Source organism: Nicotiana attenuata, chromosome 12, assembly GCF_001879085.1.
Source record: "Nicotiana attenuata strain UT chromosome 12, NIATTr2, whole genome shotgun sequence".
Taxonomy (NCBI): Eukaryota; Viridiplantae; Streptophyta; class Magnoliopsida; order Solanales; family Solanaceae; genus Nicotiana; species Nicotiana attenuata.
The window spans coordinates 13,332,029-13,354,260 of record NC_032000.1 but is presented as its reverse complement, the minus strand read 5'-3'; the positions used below and the strand labels follow the sequence as shown (position 1 = coordinate 13,354,260).

At 37.1% G+C, this 22,232-nt stretch overlaps 1 long non-coding RNA gene across 6 annotated transcripts; it reads left to right on the top strand.

Annotated features, from left to right (window-relative positions):
• Positions 14,612–21,940, top strand: LOC109235318. 6 transcript variants are annotated; one of them, XR_002069361.1, is made up of 6 exons: positions 14,612–15,024; positions 15,123–16,992; positions 18,570–18,734; positions 19,278–19,396; positions 19,495–19,843; positions 21,744–21,940. It is a non-coding gene; the product is annotated as an uncharacterized LOC109235318 (long non-coding RNA). The 6 variants fall into 6 exon arrangements; XR_002069362.1 differs by lacking the exon at positions 14,612–15,024 and having other exon boundaries at positions 16,739–16,823; positions 16,939–16,992; XR_002069364.1 differs by lacking the exon at positions 15,123–16,992 and having other exon boundaries at positions 14,671–15,024.

The following is a 22,232-nucleotide window of genomic DNA, read 5'->3' as shown; positions in this document are numbered from 1 at the left end:
TGCGAGGCTGAATTTAGGACAAAGAAAAAGCGTCATGCAATCACAAAAGTAAGTAGTGAACTATAGGAACATGGTAGTCATCTTAATAACAAAGAAAAGGAAGAGTATCAAATAACATGCAGAGGGTCCAGTAGAAAGACCCTAGAAGAGTTTAGCAGGAAATCAGAATCATATAAAGACACAAAGGCTGAAACAAAGATTTCGAAACTTAGTCGAGTAGTAGATGAAACAATCTTCAGAAACTCGGATAGGTCCAAAGGCGTTAGGGTTTTGAAATCAAACAAGTTCAAAGGTGAAGAACAAGCAAATCACATAGTGAATAGTCTCAATACTCGGATGAAACCCCAAAGTTTAGGATGTTGCCATCAATCGAGTGTAGAGATGAAAGGGCAAGTAATCAAGGCAAAAAATACTAACGAAATAAGTTCAGAAATCTCAAAAAGGAACTGAGACTTTTAACGTGCATTTTCCAGTAGAAGGACAATATAAGAAACATAGTAGAAGAACGACATAAAGAAACATAATAGAAAAAACTCATAAAGAAACACAGTAGAAGAAACACATAAGAAACACAATAGAAGAAACTCATAAGAAATATAGTAGGAGAAACTCATGAGAAACACAGTAGGAGCAACACATAAGAAACACAGTAGGAGCAGCACATAAGAATCACAGTAGAACATGCTAAAGATCAGAGGAACTTCTAAAAAAATCCTAAATCGGAAAAGATAAAGGTTTTGAAAGCAGAGTTTTTGAAAGGAACTTGAAAATGTTTGGAAGCTTAGGGATAAACACAGATCTAGAACAGATCTAAAGAAATCAGAAGAACCTCAAAAGGTTAGGGCTTCAGAAGAAACCCATAGGGTGAGAAAGGCTTGGAAGGTCATTGATCTGAGCAGGAGAAGTCAAGATCAGACTTGAACAGCCACGGCTGGCCGGAGCAATGTCGGAGACAGCCATAGAACTCGAACGAAACCAAATCTGGGCCAAGCTTCTTCAAGGTTTAACCTTGAAACCATAGTAACCAGGCGTGTAAGAGTTATAGGAGGCCGGTATAGGACTTCGATGGCCTTGGAAGCCATGGACTCCGGTGATTTTAGGGTGGAAGTGGAGGGAGGCGGCTTGGGTTTGAGAAGCTTCGAGAGAGAATTGAGAGAAGGGGGGGAATTCAAGGGCGGCTACAGAAGGGAAATGATTAGGTTTAGGGGTTAGGCCGGGTTAAAAAAGGAAGGGGCAAATACGAGCCGTTGATCCAAGTGATCAACGACTAGGATTAAAAGGAGAGTCCGGACGGGTTATTTATAAGGGTCGTGGGTCGGGTAGATCAGGTAATTGGGATAGGTAATTGGGTTTAGGAATTGGGTTTAATTAGTGGTTCAAATACGGCGAAAATTGAAATGCAAATGGGCTATCATTTAAATAGCCAATTTTCCCTCATTTATTTTATAAAAATAGTAAAATAATTTTTGGAAGTAAATTAAAGGCACTAAAATGATTAAAAATACATAATTATTAAATTAAAAATATTGGAGTCCATTTTATAACTATAAATACATTTAAATCTTAAAAGAGGCCAGTATTGCAATTACGTGCAATTTAGCTTAAAAAATACTAAGCAAATTTATAAAAATATGCAAAAATTATGTTAGCTATATTTTAGTGTAAATATGAGAATCCAATAAATGAATTACCAAAATGATAATTTTGGGAATAATTATTGGGTTTTTCTTGATAAAATAAGGCAATAAATTGATTTAAAAGTCTTTTAAAAATTAAGGAAAAATAATATAACATTGGGACATACTTATATATGCATATACATGCTATTTTGAAGGTATTTTGCATATTAAAAAATACAGGAAAAAATTGGGTATCAATAGGGAGGTCAGAAGAGTATTGTCTTCAAGGATCTATATATGTTCCCCGATGTCCACTTGCCACCTGGTTTCAAGATCCCCAAATTTGAGAAGTATGATGGACATGGAGACCTAATGGCCCACCTGAAAAGGTATTTCTATCAGCTAAGAGGTGCAGGAAGAAGTAAAGAATTGCTAATAGCTTATTTTGGGGAAAGCCTTATGGGAGTAGCCTCCGAATGGTTTATGGATGAAGACACATCTCGCTGGTACGTCTGGGATGATATGGCACAGGCCTTTGTCAAACAGTTCCAATACAACATCGACATCGCCCCAGACAGCAATTCCCTTTCAAACCTGAAAAAGAAACCAACTGAAAGTTTCAGGGAATATGCCATTAAATGGAGAGAGCAAGCGGCTAAAGTTAAGCCACCCACCCATGGATGACCACGAGTTAATCACTGTCTTCCTTCAGGCTCAACAGCCCGATTACTTTCAAAACATGATGTCTGCAGTGGGTAAATCCTTCTCGGAAGCAATTAAAATGGGAGAAATGGTAGAGAATGGCCTTAAGACAGGCAGAATTATAAGTCAAGTAGCTCTCAAAGCTGCACCTCAGGCTGTCCAAATTGAATCTGGTGACACGAATGAGATAGATGAAGAAATCATGATGACATCAGGGTCGAGAAGAGGTCCTAGGAGAACGTCTCGAAGGTATGACCAGCCTCGTCTGTTTTCCAATAACTCCCCTGAGCATTACTATCCCCCTCAGAACCCATAATACTCTGTCGATCCACCTCAGTATGTTGTCCAGCCACCAAAACACCCAGAAGGCGAGCACGAGCATCACAAAATCTCCACCAGCCTCCACAAAATTTTTAGGTGCCCTATAACCCACATCCAGGCCAGAGGTATAAAGGGGAACAAAAGTTGAAAGATAATTTTACACCAATAGGAGAGTCCTATGCAAGCTTATCTGAGAAGTTAAAGCATTATGACATGATTGCACCCATTCCTCCAAATCATGTGGACCCACGTGCAAGAAGCTTTGACCCTTCTAAAAGGTGCGAATACCATTCCAATACCCAGGGGCACAATATTGAAAGTTGTCGAGATTTGAAAAGAGAAATAGAAAAGATGATCCAGGAAAAAGTGATTGTGATACAAGACAATGACACCCAGAATATCACGCAGAAACCTTTACCTGCACATGATGATGCACACTTTATGTGGATGATGCCTGGTGACATGGAGTATGAGAATCCTCTCGTGAACTTGCTGACTGAAATTGGAGAAGGCCATGGTGATTCTTATGAGCAAATTTGTGGCTAAATGTCAAGCTTAGCAATTGAAAAGTCATTCTCTCCTCACTAGGAAGGAATCTTGGTAGTTTGTTTTGATGTTTTTTCTGTTATCTGGGTTATTTCAGGGTTGTGATCCAGATTTTATTTGTTTTAATGAGTCAAACCCTTCTATCGTTCTATTATGTTTGTATGAGTCATGTCTGTTTGTTTTTGTTGCTATTTTCATTATCCGGGTTATTTTAGGGTTGTAACTCGGATTATAGGTTGTTTGTTTAGTTGTCAAACCCTTCCATCCTTATTCAATAAAATACAGTTTGTCCTTTCGTGTCATTCTATTCCTAGTTCTTTTTTTGCTAGTTCTAATGACATGACATGCATGCGAAAATTTTGGCCAGATCTTAGAAACTGATTTAATCTGGAATTGGATAACTGAAAAAAACTTTTGAGGATGAATAAAGAGTTGAAGTACTTTGGAATTAAGGTCGAGTAAAATTAACCTTCAAATCATTGTGAAGATCGAGCTTGAGGATGTTTAATCAATTGAAGTTCGTTGGAAAGTTTGACATTAAGGAATGGAAAGTATCTTGTGACCACGAAACACCAAGAAGACATGCATGTTCATCAATGATGTGATCGCCACAAGATACTATAATTGGCGTTCTCGAGGCTGGGAGGCCCTTTTTCTGCTACCCAAAACACTTTATACCCTTTGCACCCCTTTGAGCCTGTGTTATTTTCTTTGACCACCCTCTTTTGGAATCAAGTTTAGAGTCAAGAGTAAGAAAAAACAAAAAAACAAAAAAAAAAGGAAAAAAAAGAAGTCCATGTCCCAAGAGTACAAACTGGGGCAATTCTTAGAAAGTTCAAATGAAAAAAAAATGAAGAAGAAAAGAACTGTCGAAAGTCCATGCCTTCAGAAGATAGAAGCTGGGGCAAACAAAAGGGAAAAAAGGAAAAAAAAAGAAAAGAAGAAAAAGAAAAGGAAAAAGACAGAGGAAAGAAAGTTGAAAAATAGTTAGGTCAAATGTTTGAACTACGTTAGACCTGATTCCTTTAAAAAGGATACGTAGGCAGCCTCATGGTTCGGTCCAACCAAATAAGAATTCAAAAAAGAAAAAATCCCAATAGTTGAAACTGGGGCAAAGATTTTATTTTACTTTTGAAAGAGTCGATTCCAAGAGTTGTAAGTCCACAACCTCCTTTACTTTGAGTCTATTTTGATCCTTCATGACGTCCTTCTTTCCAACCCTATCCAAAATCCTTCCAAATAAAGACCTCCCGATATGCCTTCAAGAATGCCAAGAGAAGCATGGAATGAGCAACGGTTGTCACACGACATAGAACACTGTCAAGTTGCTGACAAAAAAAATCAAAAAAAGAGGAAAGAAAAAGAATAAGAAAAATGAGAGAGTCTTACTAGTGAAAACCTTCACGGGCACTGTAAGGCGACGGTAAGCAGAGATAAATAAATGAGAGAGACTTGTAGGTGAAAATCCCTCGGGGCACCACTAGTCGAAAGTGAGTCGCGAAGCTGATGCAAAGAATTGGCACGACAAGCCCGACTTCAAAGCTCAAAAGAATGGCAAAAGGGAAGATTGGATTAGTTTGATAGATCAGGCCGTTGAGTCCAAAATGCATGTCATGACCATTAAGGCTAGTTATTGAAAAAAATGAAAAGAAAAAAAAAGGGAAAAAAACTCTTCCTTCTGTCCTTCCGACAGGGGCATTTCTTGTTAATACTTGTTTCTTTGCATCATTTTGTCCTTCACTCTGAGTCAGTCCTTGTCAAAATAAGCAAGAAAAGATTTCAAAATCTGCTACCAACTTTTCAGTTGCATAAAGTAAATTTGGCCAGCACACTCAGTTGTTACTGTCAACATGCCTTGAAGATTCATGCAAAGGCTCCCCCAAAAAAGACTCTTGTCAGCTTACTTGGCGCAAGAAAGATAACTGGTGATTCTCTCTGACAGACAAATTGCTCAAAAAGCAGGAAGTCATTCAAGATATCAGAGAATGTCACCTAAGCAAAGATCTCCGGTTGGGATAAGGCTATTTGAGTTGCAAATACAAACGGTACTGGGTGTGAAACAATCAGAGTTGGTGCAGAACAAAAGTCTCTTGAGACCGACTCAGGCTGATCGAGCAAAAGCCAAGCTGCTCAAGACTCAAGGCCACAAACTGACCATCACTTTCAAAATTGACAAAATTTTCTTTGTTTGAAACAGGAACAAAGCATGTGTAAGGAAAGAGGTTCCAAAAAAAAAAAGAAGGGAAAAGAAAAGAGAAAAAAAGAAAGAGAAAAATAGGAAACAAAGCAAAATAAAAAGAAGAGAAGAGCCGACGAAGTGAAGTTTCTCAAATTTTTGCCTTTATTTGTCTTGTTAATATGCATAAAATCATGCCATTGCTCTTTACATTTCCTCCTAGGGTAATATTGTCCTAGTCTGATGGATTTTCCTTCCAGTAAAAATCTTAGTCTGATGAATCTTTCTCCTAAGATAAGAAAACCTAGTTTGATGAATTTTTCTCCTAAGATAGAAGACCTAGTCTGATGAACTTTCGCCTAGGATAAACATCTTATTCTGATGAGTTTTTCTCCTAAGATAGAAATCTTAGTCTGATGAATCTTTCTCCTAAGATAGAAGACCTAGTCCGATGAACTTTCTCCTAGGATAGAAATCTTAGTATGATGAATCTTTCTCCTAAGATAGAAAACCTAGTCTGATGAATTTTCTCCTAGGATAAACGTCTTAGTCGGATGAATCTTTCTCCTAAGATACCAAAAAAAAAGACCTAGTCTGATGAATTTTCTCCTAGGATAAACGTCTTAGTCTGATGAATCTTTCTCCTAAGATAGAAAACCTAGTCTGACGAATTTTCTCCTAGGATAATTTTAAAAAAAAAAAAGGAAGTCTCGATTTTTCTAAAAAAAAAAGGGTCAATTTTTAGTTTTCTTAAGTTATCAATCTTTAGTTTTCTCGAAATCAGGGGTCCCGCCTGGAGAATAGGGTCAGTTTTTACTTTAGTCAAGCGTAGTTTATAGTTTTCCGCAAGTTCAATCTTACATCTAGGAGACGCACTTCCTAGTTTGGGTCATTTAGGTTTTTTTAGCAGACGCATTTGCTAGTCAAAATTTTCTTGGTTTTACTCACAGGAGACGCACATCCTAGTCGAGTCCTCAATTTTACTCTCGTCAAATAGCATAGGTGATTTATAGTTCTGCTAACAACTCACAAATCTTCCTAGTACAAATTGGGGCAGAAAAGTTTCTTTTATTTTATTTGTTTTATTGTAGTAGCAGGTGCCCACCTGGAGAACAAGGGAACTCATTTCAGAATTCATTTCAGAGTCATTTGAAGCTTCAAGTCAGTAGCAGGCGCCCACCTGGAGAATAAGGGAATTAATTTCAAGTTGCAGTCAGAGACATCAGGCCTTCCTGAAGAATAAGGGCAACCTCCAGTCCTGTTCAAGTTAGAAGTAGCAGAAGCTCGCCTCAAGAATGCGGGTCGACAGGGGTCCGAGATAACCAAAAGAAGTCTCAATTAAGAATAAAAGAAAAAAAAGAAAAAAAAGTGAATCCAAAGTGCAGAAGCGGAGAAAAGATGTGGACTGTTCAAGACATAATTGAAGCCACAAGCTCCGCATGTCCCGTCTTGATCTGAAAAAGCTGAAGAAGATTGAACCAACACCTGCAGCTAACAAGCATCGAGATACAGATCAGAGTCCGCATGAAGAACCATTCAAGACTCAAGATCAAGCTTCAGAAGACTCATAGATAGGAATCTTGTAACTCGTACCTGATAGTCTTAGTTAGTTTTTTCAATTTTGATTTTTGATGTAATAACGGGACCGCAGACCGGAACCTCGACGGCACCTCAATCGGTTCTCCACCTCGGTATAATCCATCACCTCATTCACTTCTGAACTACACGTGGCCTGATTCCTTTATAGCCAAGGATATGTAGGCAGCTTAGATACCAGAGCTCGGTCATATTCTCCTTTCTCTTAGTTTTTGGTCTCTCTAAATAAGGGTCGGGTCAAAAAACCTATCTCGTCGTTCTTTGTCTGAAAACTCTTCGCGTTACCAGTCAAAGAGGGGCAGCTGTAGACATGTAATTTTTGACCCTCCCCAAGATTTTACACATTTTAGCGTAAATATTTAATTTAGGTTTAGTATCGCTATTCTAAATAGTGTTGACCCTTTTACTTTATTTTTATCACAAAAAGTAAAAAATTACAAAAAAATTATTTTTCATCTTTAGGTTAAAGTCAATTAGTATATTTATATTTATAGTATTATAACATTTGAAAATACAAAAAAAAAATAGTTTTACTCGTAGTATTTAGTTTTATATTAGTTTATTTTAATTTAGAGCGACTTTTATATTTTTATAGATACATTGAATTATTTGGTCTTTTTAGCCTAAGTTCAAACCCAAAAGACATGGTCCAACCCAATTACCCTTAGCCCATTCTTCCCAGCCCATTAGCCCACTTAAGTGCAAGATTTAATCCTAGCCATCTATTTCCTTCTAATCCAATGGTCATCATCCCTTCCCACCTCCATATAAAATACCCAATTATAGAAACCTTAGCCTAACTTTTCAATTCCGAGACCAAGCTAAAACAAAAAAACACCTACCCTCTAAGTGAGAACGGCAGCCATCTGCTCAACCTTGAGCCGAAAACATTCTAGATTTGAGATTAATTCTTTGTCTGCGTTCCATTTCTTGCTCTATTTTTGGTGATAGCATTTCTTTGCGGTCAAGATAATAAGTGAAGTTCCCGAGGATCATTTTGTAGTTTTCTTCCATTTTGAAGCTTAGTTACGGCAGAAAGGACAAAGGTATTTCAAGGTGAAAGATTCAACTTCAAAAAATGGGACATCTGATGGTGGTGTTGTAGTTAAGCAAAAAATTACATCTCGAGTTGTTGATAATACCAAGGAATTTAGTCTTCTTCCTCCTATTTCTACTCCTCATCGCCTTAACAACTTCTGCTTCTGATTTTCAATCTGAATTCGATGGAGTTTGATTGAGGTCGTTTTGTTTTTGAGATTTCCAGTGCCAAATCGAGGTTCCGGTTCGCAATTTTGGTGTTTCAGTCCAAGGATTGTTGCTTTGTTTAGCCCGATTGATTTGCAATTTTCAGCTTTGTTCATCAATAAAAGGTCTATTTCTCAATTTTCATTCTCATTTCATCGTGTTATGATAACTTGGTGCGCGTGTTGGTTGATTTGAATTCTACGTTGTTTGAGTAGCATGTCTTAGTTTTCATTTAAATTGTTTTAATTAGTTTTTATTTCAATTGTGATGCATGTAGTCTTGGTTCTTGAATAAATGCTTTTAGTTGTGTAGATGGAAAAATTGGAGTTGTTTCTTTCTTGGAAAGGAATAAGAATGGACCATAAGGTAGGTCTTGAACCATAAGGAATCTGTGCCAAGTAATAGATCATGTTAGCTAGCCTATTTGCCCCAATAATATCTTGTTCATAAATTTGGAATCACAACAACCTCAAAGATTAGGAAAATAATTAAATGCGCTAGTTGCTTTAGGCGCATTATAATAAAATTATCATAGCTACGGTACGGTTCCCGTGACGTAGTTGTAATACATAATTTCCAAATCCGGGGGTACATTTATGTGACCCGGCCACAATAACTAATAATGTTAATAATTTAAACATGCTGTAAATCATGGGTATGGTTCCCGTGACACGATTCACAATGTGTACCAAACAAACAAGTGTACGACAATCGTAACTTATTTTAGAATAATTCAATAAATAATTAAAAGCGGTCAAAAGCTAAAAATGCACAATAGGTATAAGACATGTAATTAATCAAACAATTAGGCCAATTATTAATAGTTAAGCGACCGTGCTAAAACCACGAAACCCGGGAATACCTAACACCTTCTCTCGGGTTAACAGAATTCCTTACCCGAATTTTTGTGTTCGCAAACCATAAATAAGAGTCAAACTTCCTCGATTCGGGATTTTAAACTGGTGACTTAGGACACCATAAATTATCCCAAGTGGCAACTCTGAATTTGAATAAATAATCCTTTTCGATTATTGTCACTTTAATTGGAAAAACTCCCTTATACCCCTTTCGGGGTGGTAAAAAGGAGGTGTGACAAGTAGCATTTCCTTCATCGCGTTCACGAGTATTGGTCCGCGTTCGCGTAGATTTGGGGCAAGTCTTCTTCGTATTTGCGTACAAGGGATCGCGTTTGCGTAGTTGGATCCGCGTTCGTGAAGGTCTGAGTTAGCTGTGAGTCACGTTAACGAGGTGTTTACCGCGAACGTGAAGTGTGTTATGGTGGAAGATTATTTTATTCATCGCGAACGCGATGGTATTGCCGCGTTTGTGAAAGATGATGTCTGTGCAGAAGTATAAAGTACTCTATTTCGAGGGTTTCGGCCATTTTCACATTTTTGGAGCTATGGAGCTCGGAATGAGGTGATTTTTGAAGCAATTTTCACCATATGAATTAGGGTAAGTGTTCTCTACTCGGTTTTTGTTATATTCCATGAATCTATCTTCGATTTTAGCTTTTGGTTGATGTATTTTAAGGAGGAAAGTGGGGGTTTTGGCCTAATGTTTCATAATATGAATTTTTCAGTTTTCAACATCGAATTGGAGTAGGAATTGAGTGAAACTAGTATGGTTGGACTCGTAATTGAATGGGTTATCGGATTATGTGAGTTTTGTCGGGTTCCGAGGTGTGGTCCCAGGTGTGATTTTTGGCTGGATTTGGCATTTGATTTAGTATTCGATCTTTTATCATTTGGAATTGTTTCCTTGGCTTTATTTGATGTATTTGAGTTTCTTTTGGCTAGTTTTGAGCCGTTCGCAGGTCGCTATACGCGTGATGGCATTCTTGGAGCATCGCTTGGCTTGCTCGATATGGAAATTGGCTTATTCGAGGTAAGTAACTCTTCTAAACTTAGTGATGAGGGTATGAAACCCCGAATTACGTGCTATGTGATTGATGTTGAGGTGACACACATGCTAGGTGACGGGCGTGTGGGCGTGCGCCCTTTGAATTGTGACTCCATTATTTCTATGGCACTGTAAAGTGGCCCTATTTTTTTGATATCTGTGTTTTCACCATGTGATAAAGTAACTGAGCTGTCAATTATGCTAGATATCATGTTTAGACTTTATGCTGACATTGCTAGGACCCATGGTGGTCGTTGCTTGCTGTCATCTCACTGATTTCATTGATATTTCGTACTCAGTCATATTCGCGCATTCATATCATATCTCAGTCTCAGTTGTTATTTATTGATACATCATATCACTGTTCCAGGATTGTTTTCATGACATTGTGAGCCTGTGGGTGAGACTGGAGAGAGTGATGACTGAGTGAGGCCGAGAGCCTAATTATGAGTGACAGTTATGGGATCGGGCTGCACGTCGCAGCGGTTATATCGATGATTATGATAGCGCTTGGGTTGTAGGAGCCCCTTCGGAGTCTGTACACACCCCTAGTGAGCGCATGTGATATTATTGAGGGATGGATTTCCCTGGACATGGATTTGTCTGAAGTACTTGATACCAGGAGATGGATTTCTCCGCAGGGTTGGATTGCCCTTTTTCCTCGGTATTAGATGACTTATAGTTAGTGTTGTATATGTTCCGGGATGGATTTTCATGGGCTTTATGGGCCATATACAGTACTGAGTGGTTGAGCACGATGAGTGGAAAGTGTGAGACAGTGAGATTGAGTACTCCAGTGTGAGTACACTATTCATCTATGAGATACATGGCATTGGCATGCACACATGACATACAGGCATAGAGATGTATTTTTTCTCATGTTGTACGGTATCACATCATTCATGACTTTTTTTACACACATTGATATGTGGGCATAGAGAGGTATTTCACACTTGCTGTCTGGAAAGAAAACAAAACATCTAATTTATTATGGAAAGAATTTTTGGAAAAATGTAGAGTTTTCAAACTATCTCATATTTTACGACGATTTCGGTAAAGGATTTGTGTTTTTCACTGATACTCTTGAAAAGTGGAATTATTTTCGAAAACCTGTGAAAAAGCTGAGCATATTTATCTCTAAGTTACTGTCCTATTTATATGCTCTACGTTTTTATGAACTGCTACTGGTTATTGGTGTTGGACCCGACCTATGTTCCAGCTCGTCACTACTTTCAACCTAAGGTTAGGTTTGTTACTTACTTCGTACATGGGGTCGGTTGTACTGATACTATATTTCAGCACATTGCATGCAGATGTTGGCTGTTGTTGTTGCTATGCTCGATGGTTGCCAGATTTGAAGATCTACCTGCGTTTTCCGTTATAGCTGCCTCTTGTTCATGGTAGCCTTAGATTTACAAAAAACTTTGTTTATGTACTTTTCAAACAGAAGATGTATTTACTTAGAAGCTCATGATTTGTACTACTAGTCCTTGGGAAAGGTTTAAGATTTAGATAATTCCTTTATTGGATTGTCTTATTACTATTATTGAAATTGGGCAGTTATTAGGTGGCTTACCTAGCGGGCTGGATTATGTGCCATTACGACTAGCGAATTTTAGGTCGTGACAGGGAGACTCGGAATTTTTCACTGGTGATGGATGTGGTGACGTGGTAGATTTAAAGGGAGGTGTCGTGGTATATGTTAATTGCGGATAACATTGTATTGACTGACGAGACGCGAGGCGGGGTTAACACTAGGCTGGAGGTTTTGAGACAGACCCTGGAGTCTTTCAAGTTGAGCATGACCAAAACAGAATACTTAGAGTGCAAGTTCAGTGAGAGGACTCATGAAGCAGAAGTGGACATGAAGCTTGATAGTTAAGTCATCCCTAAGAGAGATAATTTCAAATATCTCGGGTATGTAATCCAAGATAACGTGGATATTGAGGAGGATGTTACACATTGTATTGGATCTTGGTGGATGAAACAGAGGCTAGCATCTAGTATTTCGTGTGATAAAAATATGCCATTAAAATTTAAGGGTAAGTTCTACAGGGTGGAGGTTAGACCAGCTATATTATATGTGGGCGAGTGTTGACCAGTCATGTCTAGAAGATTAAAGTAGCAGAAATGAGAATGTTGAGATGGATGTGTGGGCATATCAGGAAAGATAAGATGAGGATTAAGTTATTCGGGATAATGTGGGAGTGGCCCATGTGAAGGATAAGATGCCAGAATCGAGGATGAGGTAGTTCGGACATGTGAAGAGGAGAGGCATAGAGGCTCCTGTTAGGAGGTACAAGAGTGTAACTTCCCTGACTTTAGACAGAGTCTCGCATCGGCAAAACACAAGAGGGATGCTGAGTATATAAGTTAACAAGCCTTAGACCCTAGTAACACATTTTAAATCCGTGAGGGCCTAGGCCCAGAGCGGACAATATCACTAGCGGGCTGGGCTGTTACAGATAGTATCAGAGCCACTCTTGTGTCAGTCTTGCCGATGGTGGGTCAGAGTTCAACTGAGTTTAGTCAAATCCTGGTTAGACGGGGCGAACCTCAGTGCTGAGTCTAGGCAAATCCCATGCGGTGGGGCAAACCTCAGTGAGGACGCCGAGTCCATAGGAGGGGGTGTATGTAACACCTCTGTCTTCGGACAGAGTCCCACATTGGCAAAACACAAGAGAGATGCTGGGTATATAAGTTAACAAGCCATAGACCCTAGTGACACGTTTTAAATCCGCGAGGGCCTAGGCCCAGAGCGGACAATATCACTAGCGTGCTGGGCTGTTACAAAGAGGTTGACCATGATGGGTCTGAGAAAGAGTAGGTAGGCCAACGAAGTATTGGGGAGAGGTGATTAAGCAACACATAGCATTGCTTCAGCTTACCAAGAACATGACTCTCGATAGGAAGATGTGGAGGGCAAGAATTAGGGTTGAAGGTTGATAGGTAGTCGAGAGTTTCTCCTAGTCTTACCAGTATATTAGTAATATTCTTTGTATTTTTTATTCTTAGATCTTTAGTTCTATCTGTTGTTGTTCGCTTCTGTTATCTTATTACCTTGTTGTTGTTATTGTTGCTACTTCCTTTCCATTGTCCCTTGACCCGAGGGTCTATTGGAAATAACTTCTTTACCTTTACAACTGCGTCCACATTATCTTGCGCAGACTCCACTTGTGAGATTATACTGAGCATGTTATTTGTTATAAACTACGTGGTTTTAATCAGAAGAAACTTCATTTTTTTTAGCACAACTTCCCACATTATCAAATTTTCTCCACACTTGTGACCTCCATTTGTTTAAAAACCTGCACCTGCACATTTGTTCGCCTCTCCAGATATATGCTATAGTAGCCTTATTAATTTCCAATAGAACGCTTACCGTCTTCGATAATGGACGTTATAGTGTTACGCAAACATAGTTCATCTAACAATTATAATTGAAGGCCCATCCATGTTGAAATTATGAAAGTATCTTTTTTAAATTTTTCATGTGTAAAAGATAGATCTCTTATGTTTAAAAACAAATTTTTCATGTGTAAAAAGGATAGATAGGGTCATAAAACTAAAAACAAATTTGTAATAACCCACAAAACCAATTGATTGATGGTGCTCCATAATACGTTAAGCTGTACTTACAATAGAAGAGCAATTTATACAAAATACCCATTCAATTAAACTAATTACACTTCTCTACCCATTTGAAAACTAGTTACATTATACAAAAAAGGGCCAAATATATCCCTCTCATCCCCGTTATACTTTCCGTTCATATATATGCCCCTGCCGTCCAACAAAGTTCTATATTTATCCCTATTTTAACGGTCATGACACGTGGCATCCTTTAAGCACAAGACCTGACCCACAACTTAAAACACCCATACCCCTTAAAACCCACGACCAAATTATCACATTAAAGAATTCGGGTCGCGTTGGACACTTATGCTCTGAGATTTCTCCGATGACTAGTACTAGTCGTTTCTTTCATCTTGTGGGTGTGAAGGGGAGTAGAGAGAGAGTGGGGCTAGACAGGGTCGGTTATCGACCGAAAATAATGGAGGATCAGTGGCTTTTCCGGTGATGGTGGTCGTTTCCCGGCCAGGAACTGCCGGAAAAGAGGTAGAGGAAACGATGGGCGCATAATACGACGTCGTTTTTGAAATTTTCACACTCTCAATGGGCTAATCTTCCTCTAACAGTCCGATTTTAGAGCCCTGTAAACATCGTAATTTCACTGGGCTGCTACTGCTCTTAATTCTCCTGAATGGGGTTTGTCTATTTTATGTAAAGTTTTTGACTTAATTGTTGAATTGGGTTGTTTCCTTCTTTAACTATCTGTTTGCCAGGTTCGTCTGATTTTGATTTAGTCTCTTAGTTCATGATTTGTATTAATTTATTTGAAAAATTGGAAGATTAGTATATTACGTGTTTGTAATGGTTGTTTTTGGGGGTGGGGGGGGTGGAGGGGTCGGGGAACAAGAAATGAGTTTTAATTTTAGGAAAATTTTTTAAAAGGGGATCCGGGTCAGATGAGTTATATTTTAGGCATGTTTGGGTTTTTTTGTTTTGTTTTGGGATTGGTTCTTTCAATCAAACGGTGCCACATGTCATGTCCGTTAAAATAGGGATAAATATAGAACTTTGTTGGACGGCAGGGGTATATATGAACGAAAAGTATAACGGGAATGAGATTGAATAATAAATAAAACAATAAATAAAAGTAGAGAGATATATTTGGCCATTTTCCGTACATGATATACCTACCCAATTGAAACTAATTACCCAAGCTACCTACCCATCCCACTTTTCTTATCCATTTGGCTTAATATAACTTAATTTGGTTTGGATTCGTTTGACTTAGTTTGGATTGAACTTGGCTTGGCTTGGCTTGGCTTGGCTTCCCATGTCCTCGCTTTGGTACTTTCTCTTATTACCTTTTAATTATTAGTTGGCGTAGTATGATGAAAATTTGGTTAGGGTAGGGTATTTGATTCATTATGATGGAATTTGTGTAGGTGTACTGGATTTATCGACTAGCAAATCAGAAGCAACCCCCGAGGCTTAAAAAACACTAGGATTCACTTCATTTTTTGGATCCTATGTCTCTTTTTTTTGTCCTGTTGAAATTTTATGTTTAGGGATCTTTGAATTGCTTGAGAATTTCAGTTGTTGAAAGTTGAATGGGGTTATTTGGTTTGTAAATTTTGTTATAGACTGGATATTTTGTGCTTCAACTTGTACTGGGTTGGAACCCCTTGGTCCCTTCTTACCACAATTTCACTTTTGGTTAATGATTGGCAACTTTAGATATTAGAATTTCTTGAGAATTTGGGTTCTTGAAATTTTAATAGGTAATCTGTTATCTAACCTAGACATGAATATGAGCTTCCTATTCCCTTTTTTTTTTAAAATTTTTTATTGTTAAAGTTATTTCATTGAAAATCTAGCATCAAGAAAGTGTAAAGGTATATACATAGGGAGCAGATTATCGCTGCTGCAAGTGTAAAGAGCTCAAAAAATCTATAATGCCTGCCCCTCTAACCTTCTTCACCTTAAATATCAGGCTTTTGTATGCAACAAGGTTCGGATATGTGACGTGTGCTTAATCCACATATCACGCATTACACTCTTACCACTAGACCAAAGCCTTGGGACTATCTATTACTCACGATGAGTAAAATGTGATGAGATAATCTAACTTTAGAATCTTTTTATTTGATTAAGAAAGAAAGAGGAAAAGAAGCAATGAGCTGTTTGTGCTTGTAGCATTTCAAAATTGTTGAAATTTGAGCATGCATCAACACTTATATGCTGTTCTCAACTTTTGAGAAGCTACAGGAATCTAGAAGAGGAATTAAGAAGAAAAGAAAAACGAGTTTCCAAATTGGGTTCGCAGTTAGCAACTTTGATTTTTGTGTTCTATAAGTCCATTTAAGCTCAAATGATCATGATTTTGATTAAAAGATTCATTTGAAATTGTGTTTTTTCCTATATTCTACTTTCTACCCCTTGATCCAATTTATATGCGACATTTTCTATTTAGCGAGTCCCCAAATATGACATTCAAAAATTCAGAAACTTATGTTCAATCAATTTTTTGAGTTTGAACTTTGATGATGCTGTTTGATCATACTGACTTTTCAAGAACTATTCAAATGCTTTCATCCACTTTAGCTTACATAATAACAAATCAAAAAAATTTTTTTAAGCTTTGTTATCAAGTCAAATGGTGTTGCATAAATGGGAGAGTGGGAGTATTTGTGATGCTAATGACCCATCCAAGATAATGCATTTACTTTATTTTGGATTCACAGTGGGTTAATAATTTCTTAAGATCCAGAGGGTTAAACAAAACTCTCTTCTTGTCAATTGAAGAATTTTGTGTGAGAAAATCCTGTGTTTTCGTATTTATTCCTTCGTTGTTCTTTCGTTATGGTGGTTCGAGGCTTTTGTTTAATATACTGATTCTACATTCTTCATCCATATTCAAATGGTTTTCTTCTTTTAAAATTCTTTTTAGATTTGTTCATCAAATTCAAATGATTTTGTTCTTTTAAATTTCTTTTTAGATTTTGTTTTTTCTCTTTATGTATTCCTACTATTAATAAGCGGGAAACGAGAGCTGCATCCGGTTAGAAAGCGGCTCAGAAGGGTGTTTGTAATTTAATCAAAATGCCTAACATTATAATTCGACACATCCTGCCCGCTCTCTCCAGGTTTGACACGTTGCTACCTAGCAAAATTTTGGGTTGCACTCGGCTTCCTCTGTTTTCTTTGTGCAAATCTTTGATGATTTCTCAAGTTCCCGCTCTTCTTTACTCCGTCTTTCAGTTTGCCCAGACTAGCTCTTCCAAGTTCTTGCTATTTGTCTGATATAAAGTACAGGTATGATTACCACCGTTATTTGGATTTGAGATTCAGTTGGTTTTTAATCTGAACAATGTTTGCTTTTCATGCTTTGGACTTGGATAAAAGGTTTAGATTATTTTTCTGCGAAATTTTAAGCTAATTTGTGATGTGTTGTTGCGCTCACTGTTCTGCGTCTTCAACTAGCTCTTTCTCGGGCTTACTCTTAATTTTCATCTGTTCTACTTATGTCGAACGAAGTGCAGTAAGAACATATTTGAGTCTGTTATTATACAAATTGCCTTTGGGTTTGCATTAGAAGTGTTTGCAAAACTGTCGGAAAGAAACTACGATAAACCTAAACTGTTTTTTAATATGTTGTTTCAAGAAATTAACTCACACCTTCAAATGATATATACGTTTGGTTTACCTTTATAAAATCAGCTTCTGATGACAGTTCCTGCAATCAATTTGATAACTCTATTTCTTCAAAATTTGAACTTTTTGCTTTTTGGGTCTTTTTTCCTGGTTGATTCTTGAAGTTCTTGGAAGCTGTTGCTTCTGATGGGCTCTTTCAGTTCTGGTCTTGTGTAAACATTACTGTAATCTTGAGAGTTGAGAAAATTATTGGAAGAAAAATGAGAACTTTTGCTTTTTTAACAGTTTTAGTTACTTTGGACTATATATTGTGATCAGTGATGCTTTTCCATCAAATGTGGGTGTGTATTATTAATTCCAGCTTAGATCTTAGTGTACTTAAGATACTTTGGAGTTTGGTCAATTAGTTCACAAGAAAAAGAGATTCTTGGAGTTCCTTGACATGTGGGATGCTACTACATAGAAAACAAGCCATGAGAAATTCATGGCTCCCAATACTTTGGAAGAATTTGATGTAATGTTTGGTCAAAACATAAATCTCATTACCTACTCCATAGTTATGTTTTTGTTTTTTGTTTTTGTTCAATTAGTTGTGGACCAAATCAATTTGTGAAATACTTATAAGTTTACGTGAACATACAATTTTAGCAAAGGATTCATAAACTAGCAACAAGTTTGTAAATTTGTTGTTCTTATACATTAGCCTTTGATATGCCACCAACTTGAGCTTGTGGGTGCTATTCATTGTTGGGAAGATTGAGAAATATCTAGAAATGCCACCAGCTTGAGCTTGTGTAGGCCCTATTCTACACAAAGATAAGTTTACTTGGATAAAAAGAGATTTAAGGACTAGCTAGAGGATGAAGTAGCTTTTTGTCAAAAGTTATTAATTGGTGCATGAACATTGATTAACGAGGGTCCGAAGCCATGAAGACAAATAGCATATGAACATTTGATGTTCCATTAATGGAGTATAATTTAGTTGATGATAAATGATTAGTTGGCAATTGCATGGAATTGTTTACATGTCTCCCCTACCTCTACTGTGTTTGATTTGATGAAACTCTGTAGCTATTCCTCCAGGAAGCTAGAAATATTTGATTGAGCATTTTTAATCTACACCATATTTCCTTATGTTCTAAACTTGGATAAAAGATTTAAGACTACATTTGTCTAAAATATTAAGCTAATTGGTGATATATTGTTGCACTCGCATAAAAGTGTGTTTATTTTTATAGGCAAAATAGCCGGAGTGTTCCATGGATCACAAGTTATGGATATTTCATGGCATATCGACGACGCATTGTTGCGAGAATGATCAAGTTGTAGATCCTGTTTGGATTGACAAAATTAAGGGAAATTTTGCTACATCCATGTCAAACATCACCTAGGTGGACTTGAAGGTAATATTAGCTTGGATCAGACCATTTCTTGGAAATAATTTGACATGCTTCTAATAATAAGTTCTTCCTGGAGTGTTATGTGGAGATTTTTTTGCATTATCATCGTGTAATTAAGAAGTTTTACCTGTCATTTGAGATTATAGCTCTGGAAGTGCTTATTATATAATAGTTTTCTTCTGTAACTTTCTAGAAAAAGAGGCAAAACATGGGTAATACGTATTTCACTTTTAAGCTTCTTTTAAATGGTCTTTTCTTTTCGTACATATATTCTACGAAGTCTATATTGGTGGAGTTATTTAGTTTCCAAAGATTCATTTCTTGGAAATCATTTGACATACTTTAGCTAATAATCAGTTCTTCCTGGAGTGTAATGTGGATAATTTTTTTTTTTTTTTGCATTATCATCCATTTAATAAACTTTGGTTACATTAATTTTGGTGCGATTGATCAATGCTCATTGGCATCGAGAGAAAAAGCATATTATCATGAGACATTTCCTTTTCTGAAACTGTGATAATCCAGTAGTAAATGTTTTCTTCCCAGATGCAGGTGGGTAAGAACAACAAGGATATTAAATTTGAAGAAGAAACAGAGGAGCCAAGATTGGGAAAGTTTGTGAACTTAGGTTTGTACTTTGCGAAAGATACAGAGTCCCTGATGAGGTTGTTGAAACAATATGTTAAATATGTGTAAAGGACATTTACGTAATGACTACTTTTTGAACTGTGACGATCTATTAAACAATTGCTTCTCAGTGCAGGTGGTTGAGAACAGCAAGGGTACAGATTTTGTTGCAGAAGAAGAGGAGCCAAAATTCGCAATGGCTGTGGAAGACATCAAGTTGAGTTCTCCTAAGAATAGGGAGTCCAATACCAATGAGGTTGTCAAATCAGACATCTGAACGTGGAGACAACAAAATTGACACTATCCAAAGATGTTGAAAGTCTGTAGAAGACATCAAGTTGAATTATCCTAAGAATAGGAAGTCCAATGCTAATGAGGTTGTCAAATCAAAACATCTGAACATGGAAACAACAAAATTGACACTATCCAAAGATGTTGAGGAGCTATAGTCTAAGATAAATTCGCTGGATGCTCATCTAATTGAGGTTAGTCTTCTCGTACTATATTCTGGTACTCTACAATTTGAGTTTGGTTGTGTACTAACATCGGATCCTTCAATATTTGTTGAACTGGTATTGACTTGTCAGTAAGCAACTGTTAGAGTAGCCTGCGGACTCCTCCCATTGGTGGAATTATTTAGTTTGCAAATATTCGTTGAAGCTTTAGATTAAATCAGTTTTATTTAAGCATTTAAGCAAAATATGGGTAATATTTATTTCACTGTTGAGCGTTGGATTGAGGCACTATTTATTGATTTGATAGATTGTTTTGACATCTTTTAGCTAATAATCAGTTCTTCCTGGAGTGTTATGTGGACATTTTTTTTGCATTATCATCGTGTCATTAGAAAGCTTTATGTGCCATTTAAAATTATAGCACTGGAGGTGCTCACTGTAGTAATAAGATAGTTTTCTTCTGTAACTTTATAAAGAAAAAGGCAAAATATGGTTAGTACGTATTTCACTATTGAGCTTCCTTTAAATGGTCTTTTCCTTTTTGTACATATATTCGACAAAGTCTATATTGGTGGAATTATTTAGTTTGCAAATATTCGTTGAAGCTTTAGATTAATTCAGTTTTATTTAAGCATTTAAGCAAAATATGGGTATTACATATTCCGCTGATGAGCTTCAGATTGAGGCACAGTTTATTGATTTGATTGATCCCCGATATTGTGCATATTAACAGGTTCACCTCTTAATCTAGGCAAGAGTAGATGCAGTAGGTGTTATTGGGAAGTCTATTGATCCTGTCATATTCCTACATCATTGGCCCTTCCTTCAAATGAAAAATAATATAAACAAGAACAAATAGATGAAAAAGGAGAGAAAAAAGTTACTTAATAAACGGAACAACGCACTAGATGTGTCAGAGTCATACTGAGTTATTCACCTTGATAACTCTATGAGGGGTGAATAAAACCTTGATTTAGCGAGAAATAGGGTTTGATAAAGCTACTTGCATTTTTGCTCTTAAGGTGGTCATCTATGTCGTCAGGAGATTTTGTTTGAGTGGTTTGCTCCTTTACAAGTTAGGCATGGTTGATCAATTATTTGTCCAATGGCCACTACTGAAACAGAAATATTCTCGAGCTCATTATCTGGCTTCTCTTATGTAAATAGAGCCGTTCCCAAGGCACCACTCATAGTCGACCTCCTTTGTGCGCTCCGAGGAACTTAATGTTACTACTTTTCTTAGATAATATTCCCTCCGGTCCAAAATAAGTGATTTTTTGGCCTTTTTCTTGTGGTTCAAAATAAGTGATTTTTCCAGATTTTAAGAATGAATTAATTATTTTTTTCCTACATTGTCCTTGGAGTAAATAGTGTTGGAATATGTGTTAGGAGTGTTTACGTGAGATAGTAAAGGTTAATATGATCAATTTCATTGCTAATTAATGCTAAAAGGTAAATTTCTTAATCTGTGTGAAAACATCCAAAAAATCACTTATTTTGGACCGGAGGGAGTAATGCCAAAAACCGAACTTCAAAAAAGTCAAAAATTAAAATCACTTTTCCTAAATGAAGTCACCAGAAAATTCACCATTTTTTGAAACCCCAAGTCTGTATTGCTGCCCATATTCGACTTGATGTTTAGGCTAACTAGAAGAGGAGAAAGGGGCAGAAACAAAAGAAAATTTCCTCTTTTTTGTGCAAGTATAATTTTTTAAAATCTTTTTTCTTTTCTTTTTTTTTTTTGGTATTTTTAATTAGAATCATCAAATCTTACTCACGTCTTAACTCTGAAACTTTCAAGTTAGTGACGGAGCTTGTGATAATAGGTGAATTTGACTATAATCACACCTTAAATAATCACCTTCTTATGTAGTTTTAATGCTAAAAGTGATAACAAAATGCTCTTATTAGTGCTTTTCATGATTTGCAGGTGATATGTGTACAAGGAATGTTAAGGAGCAGTTTTGGAGTCAAAAATTGGAGAAAAGAGGCCAAATATGTAAATTCCCAATGAAGCCACGCCCTGCTAGCCCTTAGAATTCAGAGAACTGGTTTGGCCGCGGTTCTACCGCGACCGCGGCAGAACCGCGGTGGAAAGCAGCTGCAGAACTTCAGTGATTCCGCGAGGGTGATTGGCCGCGGTTCTACCGCGACCGCGGCAGAACCACGGCAGGCGCAGAAAGTTCAGGGGTCAAAGTGTCAAATTCGGGATTTTTAGATCTAAACCCTATTTAAAACATTACACTTCGCCCAAGAGAGGCATGTATTGATTTTTAAGGTTTCTTAGCAAGGAAAACCATTGTGGGAGAATACTCCAACCATCTTTCTTCCTTTCTTTTGATTTTTATGATGAATTCAATCTTAGTTTATTTTCTCATAGCCATGAGTAGCTAAATTCCTTGTCTAAGGTTTTGATGGA